The sequence below is a fragment of the Hyaena hyaena genome, unplaced genomic scaffold (assembly GCF_003009895.1).
Source record: "Hyaena hyaena isolate Hyena2069 unplaced genomic scaffold, ASM300989v1 scaffold_8, whole genome shotgun sequence".
In the NCBI taxonomy this organism is placed as follows: Eukaryota; Metazoa; Chordata; class Mammalia; order Carnivora; family Hyaenidae; genus Hyaena; species Hyaena hyaena.
This window is the reverse complement of record NW_024080640.1, coordinates 192,152-213,160: the sequence shown is the minus strand read 5'-3', so window position 1 is coordinate 213,160 and position 21,009 is coordinate 192,152. Positions and strand designations below refer to the sequence as shown.

The 21,009-nt window shown below is 36.7% G+C and overlaps 1 long non-coding RNA gene across 2 annotated transcripts in view; it reads right to left on the bottom strand.

Annotated features, from left to right (window-relative positions):
* The window catches only part of LOC120239320, a 147,493-nt gene that overhangs the window by 43,366 nt on the left and 83,118 nt on the right, over positions 1-21,009 (bottom strand). For both annotated transcript variants that reach the window (XR_005530405.1, XR_005530406.1), the window contains one exon: positions 18,267-18,480. This is a non-coding gene — a long non-coding RNA (uncharacterized LOC120239320). The remainder of the gene's footprint in view (positions 1-18,266; positions 18,481-21,009) is intronic.

Below are 21,009 nucleotides of genomic sequence, written 5' to 3'. Positions count from 1 at the left end.
AAAGCTAAATTTTGGATAGCTAGTTTTAATATGCAATACAGTTTCTGTATAATCACAATGAAAGGTGTAATCGATTAAAGATTATCAAAAGTTAATTGCAATATGAATGGCCCAGGATGCCATACTTCATGTCAAATTTAATTTGACTCTTTTTAAAAGGTAAGTTTGGCTTTTAGTTGGCTTGATGTCTTCCCCAAAGCAGGACTTTCCAGTTGAAATCTTTTCATTGTGAACAGGAATAGAGTGATGTGCTTGACAGAGCCAGATGAAACACATCACATTGCACCTGACAGCCAAGAAATTTAAACTGACAAGAGCCTTTTAAAAGAGTCATAGAAAAGTTGACTTTGAACTAGGAGTGCAACCAATAGACACCGGTGTGGCCTTGGGCACAATGGAAGGAATCTTCCTTTTTTAAACATCATCTTTCTCATATATCTACTTAAGGAACTAGGTTGTTGGGTTTTTTCCCCTCTTATTTATTGCTTCTCAGAGAGCTTTGGGTATCTAAACTCTAAAAGCAGAGGTAATGAACTAAAAACATGTATGGAGTTATACAACCTATTATTTTGGCTTTACTTTCTATAATTATAGATGAACGTAATTCTTCCTTTGCCTCAGTGACAGTAAAGAATAAAAAGTAGATACAATGTTATAACACCACATTATTTTAATTATATTTTAAAGATAAAGTTGATGGTTTGCTCCCCTCTGTTTTTATCTTATTTTTCCTTCCCTCCTTTATGTTCATCTATTTTATTTCTTAAATTCTACATATGAATGAAATAATATGATATTTATCTTTCTCTGACTTATTTTGCTTAGCATGATATACTAGTTCCACAGAGAAAAAACTGAGGGTTGCTGGAGGGGTGTTGGGTGGGTGGATGGGCTAAATGGGTGATGAGCAATTAAGGAGGGCACTTGTTGGGATGAGCACTGGGTGTTATATGTAAGTGATAAATCACTAAATTCTACTCTGGAAATCATTTTGATACTGTATGTTAACTAACTTGGATTTAAATAAAATTTTAAAAACATAAAAAAAAGATAAAGTTGATTCTCTCCTCTGCCTCAACGAGAACAAAACCTGTTTCTCCCCATTCTTCTACATAATTCTGACACTATTACCTATTCAGCTGGGATGCTGGAAGTTTCCTTATTTCATTACCTAATCACTCAGTAAATTCTGTGGCTTGTGTATATAAATATATTAAATAAATTTATTTATGTTCATCTCTGTCACTTCCTCAGTCCATATAAACATCATTCCATAACTAATATGTTAATTAATAGTTATGTTCAGTAAGTATTTTGAACTGTCTGCTTCCCAGGGTACATCAAGAATGTATTTTCCACCCTATTTGAAGTTAGACATAGCCATGTAACTTTCTTTGGCCAATAAAATGTGAGTAGAAATAATGTGTGTTAGTTCTAGTTGTAAACTTTAAAAATCAATATTTAATTTTTCCTCTTCCCTTTCTATACCTTCACAATTAAAGAAGCTCAGAGATGGAGGTTTCCCTGTACATGTTCGAGAAAGAATGACAGGGTGCAGAGTCCCCTTATTGACCCTTAATGGCCATGTGACTCATTCTGGCCAATGAAATGTGAGCAGAAATGGCACATCCCTTCCAGATTGACACCAGTGAGTCTTCTTTAACTCTCTCTATTATTTTGTCAAAATTAATACTGAGCCATATATTAAAAAGTTGTTGCTACCATATTGAGGTGATCTCTGTCTCCAAGTCACCCTACATCCACGCAGGAGGCCTTATCTGCAATGGACTCTGTATGAGTAAGAGATGAACTGTATAATGACAAAACTTTCAACTTATGATGATATAAAAATTCTAAATCTGAGGGGCACCTGGGTGGGCCAGTCAGTTAAGTGTCCAACTCTTGGTTTCAGTTCAAGTCATGATCTCATGGTTTATGAATTGGATTCTCTGTCTCCTTCTCTCTCTGCTCCTCTCCCACTTATGTTCTCTCTCTCAAAATAAATAAATAAACTTAAAAAATTAAAAAGATTCTAGATTTGAATACATGTAATAAAATCAGAATATATGAAGCTAATATTGATAAAACTACAAAGAGAAGTTGCCAAATTCATTGTCATGGTCATGTCAAGAATCACCTTAAAAGCAACAGCATAAATTAGTGAAGAAATTGGATATCTGAACAGAACAATCAGTAAGTTTAATTTAATAGACCTATATAGACCCCTGTATGGAATAATTAGAGAACCCATATTCTTCTCAAGCATGCAAGAAGCACACACAAAAATTATGCATACACTTAGTTATAAAGCAAGCCTCAAGAGACTGACATCATATAGACTCTGGCAGAATGTTGAAAATAGAGAAAACATTATTCAGTTGTGAGCTGGCTTAACCTAGAACCTTAAAACAAGGCAAGGATGATGTATGAAAGGTAACAGTATACATCTCAACTTATTTGTGATCTTTTAAGCAAAATATGAAAACAACAAATTTAGGAACTTACAGAAAACGAAATCAAGTATCATCATTGAGCAATATATTATAGGAATATACAGATGGCTATTTTAAAAAATACTATAAATGACATTCATCTTGGTAACAAATACAAGGAAAATAGTCTGTTACCTCAAAAGGTATAGAAAAAGTATTTGATATATTTCGGCACCTATTCTTGATAAAAAAAAATAATTAGGAATTTAGGAAGAAAAGGAAGCTCTTGCCCCTGTTTAACTATCTGCCAATATTCTACAGTAAAAATATGTTTACTGTTGAAAGTTTTCTCATTCAATCAGGAACAAGCAAAGATACCAACTACTACTGCATCTCCTTAATATTTTACTGGGCACATCAACAAACATAGTAATATAAGTTAAAAAGACAAACAAAAAAAGATATATGATCAGTCAAGGAAAAAACAAAACTGTCAAAACTGTCCATTATCACATATGATAAAATTTTTTTAAGCAAAACAAAATGTCAGTTACAGAATATTATTAAGATGAGTAAGTTTGGCAAGGTGGTTGAATATACAATTAAAATAGAAAAATTAATTATATTGGTACCTATTAGCAGCAATGACCAACCTTGTACTCTCAACCAAATCTTGGACTTGCTACTCAGTATTTTGTTGATGAAGCCAATCTATTTTGCAGTCTTATATTAGATGATCTGTTGTTTCTCCAATTCTGTCATCATGGCACATATGGAAATAGTAATACTTGTTTAGCAACCTGGAGTAAATGCACAAGGCTACTCCTGGCAGGAGGGAACCAGCCCAGAATCATCTGAGGCATATGCTTTTTCATATTGACAAACCAACATAAAGCTTACAGAGTGCTTTCATGGGCATTTAACAGACATTTTATCTAGCAGGTAGAAATACACAGTCATTTCCAGTGAAGTTTTTATTTAATAGACCTGCATAAATACACATGTATACCCATCATCTGATATACACTTCTTGCAACACAGCTGACATAGAACTGATTGAAAAAACTATAGTTAATTCCTATTATAATGCCTAACTGACTCATAAAACCATTATTTGCTCCCCCCTCCCCATCTTTATTTTTGCCAAATATGAAGACAATGTTTGGACCAGGTACAGGAGTCCTCTCTATGTGAGTCAGACTTCAAATGCTCTTTTCATCTCAAGCCCTGTGAGAGTTCTAACATCAGTATTTGTCAACATTAGCCAGTTTCAGATAAAATGGATAACGTTAAGGCCTGACAATTATTTTCGAAGCTTTGCAATAAAACTTGTTTTTAAAAACACAACTGAACAATTTCCCTTTCAATCTAGTTTTTGTCTCTGAGTTTATAAATTTGAACACGCCTTAATGTAAAGAAGCATATGATCTGTATTTTAATACCACTTTAGCCGTGACTTGAGGCTGACTAGATGGATAAAATATTAATGTGGAAACAATATACACACTCAGGAATGAAACTCCTGAGGTTTGTAAATCAGTCTCCTCCATCCTCCACATTTCTTACCATTCAAAGGATTTCAACCCATGTCAGAGCTTTTTGTCATTTATTAGGAATTCAGAGGCTCTGGTTTGCTTGCTTCATTTATCTGCTTATTTTTGGTCTCCATTTATCATTATTTTTTAACAGTTGTCAGCATTAAATGTGATTTGCCACATCAGCCAACTTACACAGCAAATGCAAATCCCTTTGAATTTCACTTGCAATTTCTGGACTTCTCCAGTCATTTCAGCTTTGCTTTATCAGCATCATTTGATTTTCTGCCATTAGGAACAGTTCTCAGAGATTTTTATCGTTTCAAAGGAAATAGAAACTAAAACAGGCATGTTCAATTAGACATGGTCCTACAGTATTACACAACTAGGGCACATGTATTTCAATAGCACCATTCCAGATCACTAGTAAGACTTTACTATTGGGGACAGATAATACAAATAAATGTATTTTTTAATCTAAATTTTGATCCAAGTTTGGGAGAACAACATAAGAAGAGTCTATATATGCACACCTTTTAAGTATCCTGCATATTTCCCTAATATAGCATTTAACTTCATGCTTACCTTTTAATGTACTATTGTTTGCTTTTATTCCTGACAATGACAATTCAAAAGACATTTCTTTATGAATGTCCTAACATGATATCTTTGTTTAGAAATCTAGCTTTTTGTTTGGTTAGTATTTCTCTAGATTTTTATAAGATTTAATATTTTAAAAACTTTCTGAGCCTCATAATCAAATTGTTTTATGTCCTTTGTCATAGATCATGGTTATATATGTGTAGGCATAATTCCAAAGCTGGCTGAGGTGTAAAACCACATATACGTGTCTGTGTGTGTGTGCGCGCGCGCGTGCACGTGTGTGTGTGTGTGTGTGTTTGTGTGTGTGTATTTCCTTTACTACAGGGAGTAGCAAACACATTCACTTAAAACCAAGGCAGAATATCCTGGCTAAATGTGGAGGAGTAAAGCTAAGATCATAAAATCTTTTAATTCAAAGACCTAATAAAACTCACCTAATTAGAAACATAAGCAAAAGAAATTAATTGGCAGTGTCTTGATCATACACCTTTAAACCATACACTTCAAAAATGTTAACCAGTGAAAAGCAGCAATATTTGAGTCAAAATTGTTTGACTTCAGATCCTCTCCCTTTGCCTACCTCTTGTCTCTCCTGACATGTACATGTTGAGCTTGAAGTTGTTATTAGAAAAGCACAGTCCTTTCTTGGAGAGGCTGTCACAGACTTCCTTTACATCACTGGCCAGATGTGGCAGCGTGAAGCCTGGGAAAGGGGTGTAGACAGCAGCCCTGTGCTTGGCTCGGACATATTCTGAGCCTCTGTCTGGGACCAGGTGTGTGATCACCTGAATAATCAAATTGGGATTATTTTAGCAAAACGGGGGAGGTGCAGATCAGGTATGCAACTCTGTGTCTATCACACCTCTTTTGTCCTAACTAAAGAAGATGACTACAGTGGTTTATCCCTTCCCTCTTCCTACTAGAGGAAGTCAGAATGGCTGCTGCAGGGAGACGACGAACAGTAGAGAAATAAACAACTAAGATTAAATTACAAAAACATAGAGTTTATGGCTCCATGTGGAACTGGAGGGATACCTCAAACAATATTTATCTCTGTGGTGAGCTGAAAATTGAATCACCACTTCCCAAAGATATGTACATCCTAATCCTCGGACTCTGCTATGTCAAAAAAGAAAAGGACCTTAGTAGATGTAATTAAGTCAAGCATGTTGAGATGGGAGATGATACTGTATTATTCAGGTGGGCTCTAAATGCCCTAAGTCCTAAATCTCTGTAAGAGTGAGGCAGAGGGAGAATACACACACACACACACACACACACACACACACAGATGAAGAAGGCATTGCGACAACAGAGGCAAAGATGTGGGCATACGCCAAGGAACACTGAAAGCCATGAGAAGCTGAGGGAGGCATCCTGAACTTTCCCTCCACATTCATGAAAGCACTCTGAAATGAATTAACAGGATTTACCTAGACACAGGTAAGGTATATGTTATATTAACAAAGAGGAATAAAATCATTAATTTATATTTTATAAATTATTTCCCATTTTCTATCATAGGAAATTTGCTTTCATTGTAGTGAGAACATGTTTCTATATAATGAGATTATGCTGATAGCAAGAAAAAAAGTTAAAAAATTTTAATGTTTATTTTTGAGAAAGAGAGAGAGTGTGAGCAGGGGAGGGAAAGAGAGAGAAACAGAGACACAGAATTCAAAGCAGACTCCAAGCTCTGACTGTCAGCACACAGCCCAATGCGGGGCTTGAACTCACAGAGCTCTGAGATCATGACCTGAGCTGAAGTTGGATGCTTAACCGACTAAGCCACCCAGGTGCCCAAGAAAAAAAGTTTAAAAAAAAAGAAGAAAACTTTTGAAAAGACAAACACTCTCTTAATTAAGCAGATAAGCGTGAGGCTAATGTAATGGTTAACACAGGTGAATATGCCTTGTTGCCGTGTATGCAATATGGCACTTTAAAGTCACTTATTAAATGTTCATAGTTCCCTAAGGTATACTTTATGTCTGTAGGTTTTTCCTCATTTCATGAATGAAAAAGTTGATATAATATGAAGTTGAGACACTTAAAATCCTTGCTATGGTTCAATGTTCTAAATCTTTGCATGATATAGGAAAACATACTTGGAGTCAAATAATTTCCTTAATGTATTATCAAGGAACAGTCTTGTGCTCCCCAGGTTGTTGGGCTGATACTAGTTTTAGGTACATGTGTAGTAGTGTTTCTTATTCTCAGGAGGTAGAGAAATTCCTTAATCTCCTACCCACCCCAAGTCCCTTCACTAAAACCTGAGATTTCTCTCTTGAAGCTACATTATTTTAGTTGAAGTCTTTGTTCATTTGTTAAATTCAATAGTCCATAGCAGAAGGCAACACAGTGACTGTTACCAGTAAGTTAGAGTATTTAAAGCTTACCAAATTACAGTTTCTGAATAAAGAAATATGCATAAATCCAAAGATCCTAAATGGAGAGAGTATTTGTGGGAGGCAGATAATGATCAGTCACCATGTAGAAAAAAAAAAAAAAAAACCAACAGATTGTGAGAAACACTAATGCTAAAAACAAGCTTCAGCTCTTATAAAAACCTAACAGAAGGCTGAATTGTAATTATTGGCGGGTCTGTCCTGAGTATCATATAAAGATACCAACCTTAAGTGAATCCCATTCAATATCTAACCTGTGTGATACAACTCTCAAAACTATGTAACAAACAAAACAAAAAGAATATTTTATAGTTTCTATTCTTTTCCATAAGGAAAAAATCTGTACTTTATGCACTTTGCTTCCTCGATACGTATTCTTGTAACACATATATCTGTAAGAAGCTTAGTCTTAATAATTTGTATGCACTTGGAAATTAGGAAATGGGTGAGAATACCAGAGAACACTTGACAATAAATTTTTTTTTAATGTTTTTTATTTATTTCTGAGAGAGACAGACAGCGTGAGCAGGCGAGGGTCAGAGAGAGAGGGAGACACAGAATCTGAAATAGGCTCCAGGCTCTGAGCTGGCTGTCAGCACAGAGTCCGACACGGGGCTCAAACCCACAAACCGTGAGATCATGACATCAGCCGAAGTCAGAAACTTAACCGACTGAGCCACCCAGGCGCCCCAACAATAAATTTTTAAAAAATGCTTAGTGCCGGGGCCCCTGGGTGGCTTAGTCGGTTAAGCGTCCGACTTTCGCTTAGGTCATGATCTCGCGGTTTGTGGGTTCGAGCCCCGCATCGGGCTCTGTGCTGACTGCCAGCTCAGAGCCTGGAGCCTGTTTCAGTCTGTCACTCCCTCTCTCTCTGACCCTCCCCTGCTCACGCTGTCTCTCTCTCTCTCCTAGAAATAAATAAAACATTAAAAAAAAAATTAAAAAAAATGCTTAGTGCCTATTCAGGGATGCCTGAATAACCTATCATATTTATTCAAGTATGCGAATGTGACATATGTATTAAAAATACAGCCATTTTCCCCTTTTTCTGTCTCCCACTAGATGCCTGAAACAGCAAACAGACTAAACCTTAAATAGGGGTGCCTGGGTGGCTTAGTTAGTTAACCATCCAACTTTGGCTCAGGTCATGATCCCATGGTTCACGAATTTGAGCCCCACATCAGATTCTGTGCTGACAGCTCAGAGCCTGGAGCCTGCTTCAGATTCTGTGTCTCCCTCTCTCTCTGCCTCTCCCCTGCTCGCGCTGTGTTTCTCTCTCTCAAAAGTAAACACTTTTGAAAAAAAAGAGCTAAACCCTATATATACTATGTTTTTTCCTATACATATATATCTATGAAAAAGTTTAACTTAAAAATTAGGCACAGTATGAGATTAACAATAACTAATAATAAAATAGAACAATTATAATATACTGCAATAAAAGTAATGTGAATGTAGTCTCTCTCTCTCAAAATATCTAAATATCTTATTGTACTGTACACACCCTTCTTGTGATGATGTGAGATGGTAACATGCTTACATGATGAGAGGAAGTGAGATGAATGACGGAGGCACTGTGACTGACAATATGTCAGAAGGAGGATCATCTGCCTCTGGGCCATGGCTGACCTTGGGTAACTGAAACCACAGATAAAGGGGGACTACTATGGCTTTAAACTAGTGTATTTTGAAACAAGTAAACATATTATGTACCTAGAATAATATTGTTGCTTTAGCGGACTACCTGCCTTTAAATATATCTGACATTTTAAGCCCTATGCACTCCCAGTTTATGTCAAAAAATAAATAGCTATAAAAGGGATTTTATATTTGTGTGTAAATGTATAGAATCCTACTTAGATATAAAGATAGAAGAAAGTATTTGTAAGTATTTGAGTATCATCAAACTGAGCACATATTTTCCCTGAAATTTGGAGGTTATATCCCATTCCCAATTATCTGTAAACCAGTGAAGCAGTTGGGATGCTTTTAATTATTATTCCTTGGGAATCTGTACTTAAAACTGTTCAGAGAAAGGATTGCCTGACTGAACGTCAGAAGACTTCAAGCATAAAACTGCTGAAATGATCAAGAATCAACGGAATATTCTAAATAGGTGTGTTGTGCAGGTCCAACCACAAGGGGACGCTGGAGGGCACTCAGCTCTCAGCAGAGGTGGAAGCGGACATGGAGCAAGTGCAGGATAAAACTCAGGATCAAAACGTTTGCGAAATACGAGAGGAATCTTAACTAAATCTAGTGGGACGGAATCTAAGGAGGAAAAATTAGAGCTGAGAGTGAAGAATTTCGTGTAAATAGATATTGGTGATTCTGAGTTGATGCTGAGATGACACTTGAGTTGGAGGGAAGAACCAAATATGGTGGGCACTGAAGTGTGAATTTTTTCTTCCAGATTTACTGAGATAGAATTGAATACAATAGTGTGTATGTTTAAGGTGTACAACATATTGATTTCATACCCTTATATACTGCAGCATGATTACCACTGTAGTGTTATTTATATATTGCATTATGATTATCTCCATCACATAATTCTCCTTTTTTTGGGGTGGGATTGGGTGAGATCTACCGTCAGCAGTTTTCAGGTATACAATACAGTACTGTGAGCTCTGATCACAATGTTGTGCCTTAGATCCCCAAAACTTATTTACCTTCTTACTGAAAGTTTGTACCCTTTAACTAAGATCTCCCTGATTCCTCCCTTGCTCCTGGCAGCCACCTATCTCCTGTTTCCATAAGTTTGGCTTTTTTAGATTCCACATATAAGTGATTCGTATACAGGAGGCATAATCCTCTAATAGACTACATCAGAGCTTCTCAGGGTGGGAGGAAAAGGAATAAAAGAATCTATACACATTGATAAATAATATGGAATAAAATTTCATGTGAGAACAAGCTGAGTAAAGTTGATATGGAGAATATATTTGACATGCTCAGAAATTAAGGCACTAAATGAGATGAGTAACAGTGAGAATGTATATCAAACTTTGCTGATATGTTTTTCAGTGAGTGTAAAATGCATTGGGCTCCTCCACGAGAAGATCTATATCAAGTTCCTCATGTTGCAGTGGATTTATTGTTATCAATGGTCCAAACAGGAATAGAGTTCATTTGAACTCCCATTTGCTACTGAATGAGACAGCCGATCTATTTTAAACTGTATTATGATTGAGTGGTCACAGCTGAGAGAACGGATTAGGAACTACTTCAACGTGGAAAATAAAAAACTCATTATCTTAATTTTCTGTTAACAGGTCTTTTGAGTCCTTTTAATCACCACTAAGTTGATATGGTGGCAAAAAAGTTAATGGTGGACTAGGTGAGAATTCTGACCTTTGTCAAGTGGCTAACAAGGTTATTTCACAGAACGGGGTCCACAGCTTTTCAGAGCTTGAGAGGACAGAGATAGTTTTTAATACTAGAGACTTAAAGTGGAAGCATCTCCTTAGCTTTCTTGAAGACTCTGACTTTTCTTTCGGGGATTTTTGGTGCTTGAGCCTTTTGACTGAGTAATTTATTGTGTTTTCTTTTATGAGGATCATGCTGTGGCTCATTCAGTCTTTGAGCAAAGTCATTTATTTTGACGCCTCATCATATCATAACAAAAACTACCTCAAATACTTTTACTTTTTAAACCCCAAGCTTATTCTTCATTTTACATGCAAATGATGTAAATATATTCAAGACTGAAGAGCCCAATTCTGTATTTTTCTTTCCTCTCTCTCCTGCCTCATAAGAAATGGAGAAATATTTCATGGAACAAGACTAAAGTTTAAAATATGTGCTCTTTTTGATTATTCTTCCTAGTTTGACTGGAATCTATGCTATTAATCTTGAAAATAATTCAGTAAACTGAGAGATTAAGATGAGTTCTTCGTGTCATCTATACATTCTGTATATCTGGTCCTATGATGTAAATGTGGTTTATATAACTCCCTAGGAGTGGTTCAAAGAGAGTGATTTTTCTTAAAAGATCACTCAGGTAAAAGAGATCAAGAGGGCTTAAGTAAAATCTTGAAGGATTTTCTTTAGAAGATGGACATTATTGTTTACCTAAGGAAAATCAGAAAGATATATCCTAATATAAGCAATCTCATTGTCTTCTTGTTTGGGCTAAGCTGAAGGTCAACTGTATAAGCTTTGTGTATACAAATATGTATTTCTCTTATGGAGTCCTATATTGCATTTATGATCCTTGACCTATATCATCAGCACAATACAAAGGCTTTACTGCAAATTAAAAATAAAAATAGCATTTTGTTTAACCCTTGGCTTATCAATTGTAAAATCACTGGGTTGGTGAAGCTGGTAAAGTAGGAACATGTGCCCATAGGCTGATACATAAAAAATGTAGACTACAAGGTCTAAATGCGATCCTTAGGTCACACTAATTTCAGTGGCCCTAGGTAGGAGTGGTAGCTTCAATCTCTGAAGACTATCGAAAAGATTGTGAATACTCTTCCCTTAATCTGGAGCCTTCACAGGCTTGTAGAATGGTCTTCTCAGACTTCTCACATTCAGGTTTGTTAGTGCTGGTTCGTCCCCACTTTTCACCTGCACAAGCTTTGTCTCTCTAGCCTGTCAGGCAGGCCTGACTAGTGTCATTCCCTGGTACTCTGCTCATTTCTGCCCCTGTAGTCTTTAATAATATTCTCCATACCTTGAATGAATTTTCCCTTTTTTATTCCACTAAAGAAGTCATAAATGGTATTTTATTCACCTAAAAATTAGAGTTAGCACAGCCGGCAAAACTAACAAAATGGGCCATAAATAAAGCAGAGTGCTGGCAGGACTTACATTCACTTAAGGTTGAGCTCATGACACCATGGAATTCTTCTGAACTAAAAACTGTTCTTTTTCTGTTATTTTGATTTTTTAAAAATATAGCCTATATTACTGTGTTAGAAATGTTTCCTTAGTACTTCACTGACATATATGCAAAGGTTATTTAACAAAATGTGTTTTAAAATTCATTCAGCTATAAAAAATGGGATCATTAGCAGTGATAGCATCTATTAAAATTTCATCTCCATGACTGAAAGGAGATCATTAAATGTCAACAATGATCTATGATTTTGAAATATACCTGCATTCTTTTTCAAACTATACTCTTAAAAGTCCCTCAGCAAAGAAAATAAGAGCAACACTTAGTTTTTCATATTATAAATTATCATTGCACTCCTTGCTTATTTATAAAATGTATGCAATTTTAGAAGATAGGAAACTATAGAAAATAAGTCATCTGTATTATTGTAAAATATAAGAAAAATGTTAAAATTTTTGTGTGTACCTCTCAGGAAAAAAATGTACAGAAATTAAGTTAAATGTGTTTCTATGGAATTATTTATATTTTATTAAATTTTATAATATGGTGTGACTATGTACAGACTGCTTCTTCAGCTTAATAATTGATGACTGCCCTTACATAATGATACACATGCATTTATAATTTAAATGACTTCCTAGTATTTTGTTGTATGAATATATCATAATTAATTTAATATGTCCCCCATGTGAGGCTATTTAGTTTGGTTTTAATTTAAATAAGTTGCAAGGGGCATGTTTATAGTTTTAATTTGGTAATATTTATTTCTCTATGATACATTTCTACATGTAAAATTGCCTGATAAATAAGTTTATGTTTTAGTTTTTTGCTGTATTGTCTCAAAAATTTTTCCCACAAAGTGCTTTAATATATACTCTCAATAGAAGTCTATCAGCATTCATTTCTCACACCTTAATACTCCTCTGCTGTTGGGAGTCATTCTGAACTGACTAGTTGAGAATATTCCTTGTGAGGTTAAGGCAGGCTTGCAAGGTCTCCTGCCATCAGATGGCGATGGATAGCTGCCCCTTTGTTCTTAGGGTTTCTGCTTGAGCACCGTACCCTGGAGGGCTTTGTTGACTGAGATCAGGAATGACTTGTCCCCTTGTTCTGGCCCTGGTATGATGATTGCACCTGGTCAGGGACTTGTTGTGATATGGAGGGACACTGATATTCAGTGCCCTGGGAATTATGACTAGAGCTGAGCAATTGATTACTCCAAAAGGTCAGATCCCACCCTGTGTTTAACGATTAATAAAATAATATCCCCACATAGAGTAACACGCTATTCCTGGGCATGGATGATGTTGCGGGAACCACAGTCCCTGTGGCTAATGCTAGAGACATCTTCTTTTGAGGTTGTGAGAGCAGACGTTGTGTCTCCAGCCAATCCTCTTTTCCTCCATACTTCCCTTGGGCTATAAACAGGCTAACGACCCTTACTCATAAAAGATCATCCTTTACGTAGACAATTCTGTTTGCTTCTTGGTAAAAAGTTTTTCTCAAGGCTATGATAGAAACACTGTATATCTTACTTTTGATTAAACGTTGGAAAATCTATGTTATTCATCTACTAAGGCAAATGCCACTTTTCTTGTTCCCTGTACCTTCACATGTAAATACAGTTGAGAACCCAGACTGAGCAGAGATGCCTGCCTGGTGATCAGAAAGAATCTCGGGGCTCTCTCATCACTCTCTGGCCAACACCATCCACCCTTCAGGGAACCCAGGACTGGCTGGAGCTGCACTCTGGGACTCTGCCTCTTAGGATGGTTTATGATCAGCTTATATATATTGTCATTTCAGCATATAATTAATACAAAATGAGATACTTTGAAGTCATTTTTGTTACTCAATCTTTGAGTCAGTGTGTTTTTTACATCTACCACATCTCAATTCAGGCACTAAATTTTAATTAGATAATTGATTCATGTTTAGATTCAATTAAATTTACAATTAAAATATACTCACATCCTCAAGTTGTTTGAAACATATTGACAGGTTTCCCAAAAACTGAACTGATTATCAATTAAAAAATTTTAATTTAAATTAAGTCAAATTAAAATTCAGTCACACCAGCCCCATTTCAAGTGCTCAACAGTGACATTTGGTCCATGACTACAGTACTATACAGCATAGGTCTAAGGGCCTTAGTACAACCAGCATGACCCACATGATCTAGCCTCTCCCATAAACCCTGAGCCCTTGTTTCTACTGCTCTCACCCTCCAGCTTTCCCATTCTGCTTGGAACATGGCAGGCATCTTGGGAACTTCATGGGAGCTATTCTTTCTGCCAAAATGCTCTTTCCTCAAGTATCCCAATGGACTGCTGTTACTACTTTACATCTTTGCTGATACATTCCCTCATCAATGAGAGTTTCCATGACCACTGCTACTTCCTTCTCACTTCTCTATGATCTTTATCTGGGGTGTTTTTCTCCTGATGCTAATTTCCTCTGGTTACTGCTTGTCTCCCCACAGTGGAATTATAAACACTGTGAATGCAGGGCATATGTGTACTGCATCCTCAGTGCCTGGCACATAGCAGATGTTCAAATATTTGTTTAATATAATGAAAGATCATTTATAATTCCTAATTATTAATAGCTCTTGCGTGCATGTCTCTGTGTGTGTGCGCGTGCGCATGCACTCATGCACACTACTACTACTTTTTCTCCCTCTCTTCCTTCTCCTTTTCCTTTCCTTTTCATTATGATCATCCATCTTAAGAAGCACTTTCCCCTACCATAGTTCTTACCATGTACCCTATTAGGTCTCCTACAAAACCTTAAGTTTTATTGATGGGTAAGTGGGTGAGAAATACTTTCACTTCAAATATGGGCTTTGTCAGCCTCAGACATTCACATAAATATGGTTAGGAATTAAGAGCTCTTGTCAAGAGCTGTTCAGAACAAGGATTACAAAACAGTATGGGCCACAGGTAAGTTCCACCATATAAATGAGGATATGTGATTTAAGACAATTGATTATCCCCTCATTTCTTCTGTTACACAAAAATCAGTTATTCCCAAAATAGAGCTTATCTATGATTCTGGAATAGACAGTAATTACAACCTCATGCATATATGTATTTTAGCACTGTTTGCATAATGAATACTTGGCTCTGAAGAGATCATATAAACTTAGAAAATTATATCAACAGTATTAAAATAAGGATCAAATCATCAATAGCTCCATCAGTCATTTGTCAATCAAAAAGCTTAGATCCTGTTTATAAATATTTAGTATAAACACTAGTAATCTAATATAATGCAAAATTTTAATTATAGTAAAATCATAATGACAAAAAAGCTATCATCATTTTCAGAGAGCTCCTTTCAGTTTTACTGTATCTTTTATAATCTTCTTTCTGATGTGTTTCCAGGGATAATGCAGAAATTAATAAACTAGTTTTAATGAATGAAACACATTTTAAAAATGTTTCTCATCCTAAGATAAGTTTATGTATGCCAGTCCCTTTTGTGATATTGCATAATTACTGTCTAGGAGACAGTTTTCTCATTTGTCCATTTGCTTAATAGAATCTTCAGTGAGTGCACCAAGTTTCTCACTAGGGTAACGTCTTCCTATGGCTACCACTGCCTTTGTTATTTCAGGATGAGTTTCTTTAATGCTTTCTAATTAAATCTCTATTTGAAGACTCTCAAGGGAGTCAGGTCGTAAAGCTGCTCATTTGTAGTGAAATGGAGCATATGGAATGTGTGATGTTGGTCTTGGTGTCCCTGGAAGCTCACTATTTGCTACCGTTTGAATTCAAGATCCAGATAAACTCTATTTTAGCTTAGCTCACCAACAACCAGATTAAACAGAAAATTAGAATTGCACAGGGATTGGTTTCTTGCCTTATGTTTCTTGGCATTACCCAGTTGGTTTCTAATGTGTCCTTCTCACACTTCTCTGCCTGGTAAGCTAAAGTAACCCTTCTATAGTAACCCTTCAAGATGCAGGGCAATTTCCATTTTTTCTGGAAATTTTTTCTCCAATTTTCACCAGCAGTTAAATTTCTTACTCAAAGATAATACTGCCCTTTGCTCATAGCTCTTTAGACACTTGCTATTGCCTACTTAACTGTTTCTACTCCCTTCAAACGTATGAATCTTCCCCCACCCCTCCCATTCCCTTCTTCTTTGTCAGGCACCAGGTACTTGCATTCCATCTTTGGTATGTTGGATAGAGAGAATAATGTTCCCCTGAAGATGCCTGCATCCTAACCTTACTATTTGCATACATACTGTGTATGTAACTCTTCGTGCTCTTCATTCTTTGTGTGTAAAGTGGGGGTTATACGAATATTTATGAGAGTTTTTGGGAGAACAAAATGAATGACATATATACATCAGCACCTGGCATGAGTAAACACTCAAAAATGCAATAACTCTGAATAGTTCTTCACCCGCATTGTCTCAATTTGAGAAGTGCAAAACTCCATGAGGTAAGTCTTAACATTATGCCCAATTGCAGATAAGGTCACTGAGGATTAGAGAAGCTAAGTAATTGTGTGAAGGAAGGTCAGAACTTAGAATCTCAGCAACCTAGCTCCGAGATGTGTTGGTTTACATTACTAATTTGGATGACATATTATTTTTAATTCAGAAATGATTTTATTTTTAAAATTTGAGATTGATTTTCCAAATCAAACTGCTAAACCTTTATAGATCTAACAAACTGAGATCTCTTAAGGAACTGATGGGGTTTGGAGGAAGGGAAAGGACAATATAAAGTTCCCAGCATAATAATATTGAGTTGTTCACTGTTAAGGGGAGTTAGATTCAGAGCAAAAACATTCTCTCAAGTATGAATTCAAAGTGACATATTATAAGGGTGAGTCTGATGTTCACCCTTGGGCCTTATAGCATGGAAGAATCATGCATACTAAAAAGTCAGTAGCAGGGCGCCTGGGTGGCTGTGTCAGTTAAGCATCTGACTTGGCCTCAGGTCATGATCTCGCAGTTCATGGGTTCGAGCCCTGCATCAGGTTCTGTGCTCGCAGCTCAGAGCCTGGAGCCTGTTTCGGATTCTGTGTCTCCCTCTCGCTCTCTGCCTCTCCCCCGCTCATGCTCTGTCTCTCTCTGTCTCAAAAATAAATAAACTATAAAAAAAAGAAGTCAGTAGCTTATATGGTAAGTAAATTTTCCAAGAACCAGGTAATATATATCTTTTACAGAAAGGATATATACTTTTAAGTAAGGAGTTGGAATCAAATAAAATTATTCCAAGAGAAAAAGAGAAGAGTTGGTCTAAGTACCTTGGGTGTATTATTTCTCAGAATTTGCATTTGTTCCTAATGAGCACATTTACTGTTTATGAACTTTCATTTGGACACAAATGAAAATGTTCTAAACTTACAATTTATACAAAATGTTCTAAACTTATAATGCATGAAGATGAATGTGAGACTCAGCAGGTATCTCTCTTTTACTGATCTCTTTCTTCTCTCTCATCTCCCAGAGGAATAACTATTTTGACTTATGATGTTCATACTTTTACTACAAAGGTTGCTAATACATTTTTTTTCAGATTTTAAAATTTAATATATAGGGTAGTACCATAGTCTCAATTGTGCCCCCTGCACTCCCATTCATATGTTGAAACTCTAATCCCTAGTGTTATGGTATTTAGTGGTGGGACCTTGAGCAGGTAATTAAGTTTAGAAGAGCTCAGGAGGGTGGGGCTTGATGAGGGAGCATAAGGCAAGCTGACAGGACACAAACACCCCCTCCCCCAACCAGATGAGATACATGTCATATTCCTAGGGCACTCCTGGCTGCCCAAGAACAAAGGAATGGGGGAAAATGGTTAACTGATAAACATCATAGTCCTGAAAGACTTAAAAGTCTCCATCACCCCTCCATACTGATGTGGGAAACAATGGCAGAAGGAAATGGCAGATAGAACTAAATTTCCTTATACCCTGCAGCCCATTGACAAATATTGAGGCAGGCAGAATAAGACTTTTCTCCAGGAACTCCCTACTTTCCTAATGCTAATGCTTTGCTAGAGGGGAAAACAACCAGAGCTTGACAATAGCTAGGCCTCCACTATCTTGGAAGTCTTCTTTAGCATATGAAAATCTCACTGGAAACTGCCCCTGGACTTTACCTCCCCCAACCCCAAAGTATACATATAACCAGTCTCTCCTCAAGGTCCTGGGGCAGCTTCTCCTGTCCATGGGTCCTGTCCTTGAGATTCAATAAAATCACCTTTTTGTGCTAAAGAGTTCTTCAAGAAAGCTTTCTTGGCTGTCAGCTCCTGACCCCACAAACCCACTATCACTCCCCAAAAATCCTCATCATAGCTCACCATGGGATTAGTGCTCTTAAAAAGAGGCCCCTGAGAGTTTGCTTCCACTCTTTCTTTCTCCACCCTGTGAGGACACAATGAGAAGACAAGACGCTGTCTGAAAGTCAAGAAGAAGGTACTCACCTAGAACTGAATTTGCCAGCACCTCCAATTTGGACTTCCCAGCCTACAGAATGGTGTGTTGTTTAAGCCACTCAATCTATGGTGTGTTGTTATGACAGTCCAGGCCGACTAAGAGAGGCAGCAGAATGTAGTCTTCTGTAAATTGCTTGGAAGACTGCTTCTTTGAGAGATTAATCCACGATGATATTCTTCACTCTTGTTCATTCATTTTCCCCTATGATGCAGTACTCCATTAGAGACTATATGGTTATTCATTTATCTATTTTTACGTTGATGGTCATTTACATAGCTCCTTTAATTTTCATATAAAAACCCATGCTGTTTTGAATAATCTTACGCATCTTTTTGTGGACAAATGACAATTTCATCTGTGCATGGTTGGTGGTGGAATTTCTATACTGTAGTGTATGTATGTGTCCATCTTTACTAATTTTTGCCAAACTGTACTACAGAGTTAAAAGTTCTTCACATGTATGTCAACACTTAGCACTGTCAAGTTTGAAAATTGCCCATCTATTAAATGTGAGATGGTATTGTTTTTACTTTGATTTGCATTTAATTTTCACTAACAAAGCTGCTAAATATTTCATATGTTTCTTAGCCATTTAGACTTTCACATCTTTGAATTTCCTGTCGGTATCTTAGCCTAATTTTCTACTCAATTATTTGTCATTGTCTTAATGACTGAAAGAAGGGACTGAATTCTTTACTTTAAAAATATCTCCAGGGGCATATAGGTGGCTCAGTCAGTTAAGCAGCTGACTCTTGATATCAGCTCACATCACGATCTAACCGTTGTGAAATCGAGCCTCGGTGTGTCAGGCTCTGGGCTGGGTGTAGAGCTTACTTGAGATTCTTTCTCTCCCTCTCCCTTCCTGCTTGCACAGGTGTGTGCACGCACACCATCTCTCTTTCTCTCAAAAAAAAAAAACAAACCCAAAAAACCTCTAGTCAATATCAACTAATTAAATCTCCGCAGGAAGAACTTTTGCTACTCTATCAGTGGTATTTAGCCTCCTAACTAAAAACCTGTGTCTCCAGGCTACTTTTTGTTTTTTTTTTTTTTTTTTTTTTTAAAGAGAGTAATACATTCCTCACATATTAGCAGAAAACTTATTTGCCATTAAGAGAAAAATGTTATTTTACAATACAAATAAAAAACATCAAAGAGGATTTGGCACCATATAATTCTGATAAACTCTAGAGTTTCAGTACTCAAAGCTTTCAGGAAAAATACTGAATCCAGTCACTCTGGAAGTGATACAGATAACAGTACTGAGATTACTTTAATTTCTATTAAAGTACACAGACACTACTATAGCTTATCAAACAGGAATCTTCCCTTTCATATAAACAGAGATTAATATGGTAAGTGGAAAAGTATTTTTTTTGAAACAGGGTACTAGTACCAAAGCAGAATAGAACACAAATGTTACTAATTAAAGAACCAACAATTTATTTTATTTTTTTTTACTAACACACAGCCTGTTTTTCTATTGTGAGAACAATGTATGAACACTAGCTTGTTCAAGTTTTTAAAACATGAGTGAGGGGCCAACGTTTCCAATTTTGTCTCTGTCATCTGTCTTTTATAATCAGAGCATCCATCAGTGCAGAGTCTGAAAGGAATAATGCTAATAAAATTAGGGGACCCTCCCTCCCCTGTCTTTATTTCTCCCCTGTGGGCAGTTGTAAAGCTTCTCCTGAGCTCTGTGGAATTGCAACATAAAAATACAGGAAGTTCTTAGCAGCAGGGGCAGGTCAAGGAAGCACCCCCTGCTATTCCTGGCCTGTATTGATGGCCACATTCTAGTGCCATTCCCCTTAGCTCATTCACCACTGGGTCCTCCTCCACAAGGGCCCTGGAGTGTTTCTAAGCTACATTTATTATTCAACAAATACTAGGGTTCACAGTCCCTGACTGGAATGAAATCAATCTACATGTATCTTCCTTTTACATTTTGCAAAGAGGTTTGATTTTATCCATTAAAAACACGTAGGATTTGTAATAATAATTTACATGATTCAAAATTCAAAAGATACAAAATAGAGCACAAGGAAAATGCTCCCTTTCATGTTGATGTTATCCCTCTTCCTCAGACAACCAATATTAATGGTTTTACATGTGACTCTAGCACTATTTTTATTTTTTATCATATATATAACTGTAAGGCCACAAGTCTAAACGTCTAAACCAAACTGACTCCATGACAGGCTTTAAGTTTCCCCTCTAAACTAGAAGGCCTGAGTTTCAGCTTCCCCAAAACTATCAGGTAGTTACACATTGCCCAAGGCAGGAGAAACCACCCTTGCAACACCCAATCAGGAAAGGCCAGCGACCACCCTCCTCCACATTGTTAAGGGAAAGGTCTGGAGATAGAAACTATAGATAGGACCCTGTTACCTAATGTTAAAGTTAACCTGTTAGTCGCCGAACAAGACCCTAGGCTTGCTCTGTGATTGGTTGAATTTAAAGGTACTCTACATGTTGTAATTGGATCCCGCCAAAAGTAACGAATACTCTAGACAATGTGTATGGTCAAACCCGCTGTCAATGATGTTGAATAATTATGACTGGATCACTCTTCCCATGTTACAACTTCTGTAACTCCCCCATCTCAAACTCCATAAAAACCCTACTCTGCCCTTGTTCGAGGCTCTCACAATGGATTCATTGCGTTGGTGAGGACTGGGAGCCCGAGCTTAAGCCCATAATAAAGCCCTTTGCCTTTGCATACGTAAC